At 45.5% G+C, this 3,943-nt stretch overlaps 1 non-coding gene across 1 annotated transcript; it reads right to left on the bottom strand.

Annotated features, from left to right (window-relative positions):
• Window positions 1-1,003: 1,003 nt before the first annotated feature.
• On the bottom strand, window positions 1,004-1,094 carry LOC123840108 (small nucleolar RNA SNORD88). Its single transcript, XR_006789918.1, has one exon. It is a non-coding gene; the product is annotated as a small nucleolar RNA SNORD88 (small nucleolar RNA).
• Window positions 1,095-3,943: the final 2,849 nt, after the last annotated feature.

The raw sequence follows: 3,943 nt of genomic DNA on the forward strand, positions 1-3,943 counted from the left end.
ATAAATGTTGTCATTGTTTAAGCCACTAAATTTTGGGGTAATTTATTACATGGTCATAGTAATTGCTGAAGTAATTGGTGAAGCAGACTCTAAGTGTATGCAGTCTGAATAGCAATCTGGGTGTCCCTTCTACACAGGCTCAGGCACAAAGTCTTAAATGAGCCAAGAATGCCACAAGGCTTTTGATCCTCTTCTGTGGAGCATTCAGACATAGCTGCCTTCATGTGACCCCCCGGGAGTATCCTAGCAGTGTGTGGTTTTAGGCTTGCACACATGAAAATATCCCCGTCAATACAAGGCAATGAAGTCCAAAGGCAAATTCAGAGGAAGCGCGATGGCTGTAGGCTGGGCACATGGGGAAGCCTGCCAGAGCATGCTGCCTGAGCAGTTGAGATTTGGGTTAAGTTCAAAGGATTTTGTCTGGCATGGGATCAACAGGACATCCCGGTCAAGAGACTGATCTGGGCAAAGGCATAAAGTGGGCAAGCTTGTGGTCTGAAAGACCAACCTGGCCAGAGTGAAAGGTCCAAATCTAGGGAGAGACCAAGGGTCGGTGTGGAGGATTAAACTAGCTGAGAGAAGTACAAAGAAGGACATTGAGGGTTGGGTCTACAGGAGAGGGCAAAGGCAAGGTCTCCTGAAGAAGGAACATGAATTCCGATTCATTCATTCACTCGTTCAACAAACATTCCCTAGGATCACAAGGTTCCCAGGGCCTGCTCTGGAATCATGGGGGATACCATTCCATTTCCAATCTTAGCAAAGCTGGCAAGGAAAGATCTGAGGGCCATTGTAACTTCTACACTTAGTCCCTAGAGGGCACCTCTTCCAGTGTCTTCCAGGTTCTTGCTCTCAAAATTAACTTTCTCTGGCCCATTTAATTTCTCCTTTTCCACTGCTTTTAAACTCAGCATAACCACAGCTAGTATCTTAATTTTTTTTTTTTTTACTGGCCTTCTTGTTGAACAAATGCATCTGCTGATTTAATTTGCTCTTCAAAGTAGCTTTCCTTAGCTCTCTTTAGTCCAAGGGTCCTGGGGGGGCACTGTGTCCTCAAGGGAGGTCAGAGCCCAGTGCTGGGCATCATGGGGGGCTCTCTTTAGTCCAGCACTGACCACCAAGCTTTTCCACTACCTATGTATTTTCTATGGCCATGTGATCATCAGTGGTGTCCCTTGTCTCTGTTGTGTTTGAGGATGCCAGCCCCCTTCTCCAAAGCAGCCCCATTCCAAACCATCTTTCTACATTGCTGCCAACTGCAGCCTGTTGTCTTATGCTTGTCTGTGTCTCTTGTGCTTCTTTCTTCTCTTCCTAAATGCAAGCATTTTCCAAGGTTGTTCAAAGACCTCTGCTCTCCCTTATACCTGCCCCCTGATGCATTCTCCATCGCTCTCCATCCTCCAACCCATTCACACTTAATGGCTTCAACTGTCACTTCCACGTGAACAGCTCCATAACTGTGACCCCAGCAACAGCTCTGGCCCTTACCTAGGTGCACTGGCATGTGCTGGCTCCTAAGCTGAGCACTTCATACCCATTTAATAAGTCCCCGTGAGATTGCTGTTATCACCATCATTAACGAGTAAGCAAACTGAGGCTCATGGAGGTCAAACAGATGGGCCAATCAGAACCCAGTTTTGCCTGCCTTTTAAGCCAGTGCTCTTAATCCTTGGGTGGCATTGACTTTTTCTTCGCTCTCCTGAGCACTGTCATATCAACTGTCAGGGGATATTTTCACCTGGATGGCTCTCTGTCATGTCTAGCTTATTTGTTCAAAAACCAAACATCCTCTTCTCAGAATTGCCTCCGTTCTCAAAACCAGAACTGCCTCTAACCTTCTTAGACTATCTTTGTCAACCATTCTGCTATGTTACTAACAAAATGGCTTCTCATCAGGACAAGGACAAGACAGGTCAATGTGGAAAACAATGATCACCATGGGGAGGAACAGCACTCGGCCCCCTCTGGAATGGTGGCCACCACATGAGTTTGTGAGTCAGAACACAGGCTGCCTGCACTGTGGGACAATTTTGCCTGTGCAGCCATGAGAATGCACATTCACTGGCTGAATCAGGGTAGAGGATTGGAGCGTGCAGTCTGCAACCATCATTACTGGGCCTCTCAGATCAGCACCTTCATCAGTCCCAAGCATCCTCCTCTTCCTGTTCTTACAGCGAACCAGAGAAGAGGAGTCCATCTGTTCTGGATCATTGACAGTGCAATGTTAGAGCTTATGTGCAACCTTAATTAATTTAGGCCAACCTCTTTCTTTTATAGATGGGAAAAAGGGGGCTCAGGAAGGTGGGCATCCCCTCTTCCATGGGGTCTACTCAGACCATTCTATTGAAAATAGCTACAGGTTTCCCTTCCTACCCATACTCTAGACTCTCCTCATTCAGTGCTGCTTCTCCTTTGTCCATGGCAGATGTGGCCACGCATCCCCATTTGTCCAGGATAGTTCCTATTTGCCACGATTATTTCAGTAAAATGATTAATAGTGCTTTCTCTCACTCTTGAGCATCCCAGTGTGGAGGATAAATTATCTGGTGACCCTATCCATAGCCCTTAACACCTTCTTTTTTTTTTAAATATTATTTTATTATGTTATGTTAATCACCGTATATTACATCATTAGTTTTTGATGTAGTGTTCCATGATTCATTGTTTGCGTATAATGCCCAGTGCTACCAGGCTAACCCCTTCCCCCAGCCCCCTCCCCTCTGAACCCTAAGTTTGTTTCTCAGAGTCCTCAAAAAGTTGAAAATAGAGCTACCCTATGACCCAGCAATTGCACTACTGGGTATTTACCCCTTAACACCTTCTAACACACCATATAATTTACTTGTTTTCACTTAGTGCCTACTATTGTTGATTGTCTTACCCTCCCTCTCCTAGAATTGAGAGTCCCGTGGGCAGGGATCTTTGTTTTGTTGGTTGCTGATGCCCCATAATCAGAGTAGTGAAACCACATAGTCAATAAAACTGATAGGTGGGCTTCTGACATCTCCCTTCCCTCCCTCCAGCTCTTCCCAAACACTTGGGGCTGGGGTGGGGTGGCTGGGAGTCAAAAGGACATAAGTAAGTGGAATTCAGTGATGCAAAAAACCTGCACCTGCAAAATTCTGAAGAGTGAAGGGTGGGGATGGGTGCATGGCTGCCAGCCCTGCAAAATCCCTTTTTTCCAGCTCTGTGAGGGATGCTGAGGAAGTCAGGGATGTGGGGACCAAAAGAGCAAACCTTCTAAGAAAACCATATTTCTTCTTGCTCATTTTACTCTTCCACTCCCTGACTTTCCACACAGTTTCCTTGCCCACCCTTGACCTTGCACTTGCCCTCCACTTTTGTAATTATACTTAATTTCTTGGGTTCGGTGTGATGCAGGGTCATCAGTTAATCGCGAAGATTTTTTTAAAAAGATGCTTTAAAATTATCTTAAACCCAAAGAAGACTGTACTTTATTAAAGTAGGCTTTTAGAGTTTTTGTTTTGTTTTATTTTGTTTTAGGAAAAATGAACAAGAGTGACTCCCCGCTCCCTCTTCTCTCTCGATCTCTTCTTGGACTGTCTCCAGAAGACTGCGGTCTCTCCTGGACAGGAGGAACGGTAGGTTATTTTTACCAGGAACATATTTTTGTCTTTACTCCTCCATCTCTGCAGATCAAATGCTGAAGCCCTGACAGATTGCCAGTGTGTTGCAGGCTTGTCGCCGCCGAACCGTGAGATCATACTTTTTCATTTAGAGTCAAATCATAGAGAGAATCAGGAAGGATTATATTGTCAGAGGTAGAGGAAGGAAGTAAACAAATGTCTTATTAAACAGTCTTTGTGGATCCTCCAGGTGTGGGCTGATTTCCTTGTTGGAGGAGGGTTATAAAACCCCTGGCATTTTCCACAGGGCCCCGGAGACCCAGGCTGCTTGGTTGTCTGTTAGTGCTCTTGCCTTG

Source organism: Mirounga angustirostris, unplaced genomic scaffold (genome assembly GCF_029215605.1).
Source record: "Mirounga angustirostris isolate CCGP_5_RB_7025 unplaced genomic scaffold, mMirAng1.0.hap1 SCAF_3, whole genome shotgun sequence".
Lineage (NCBI taxonomy): Eukaryota > Metazoa > Chordata > Mammalia > Carnivora > Phocidae > Mirounga > Mirounga angustirostris.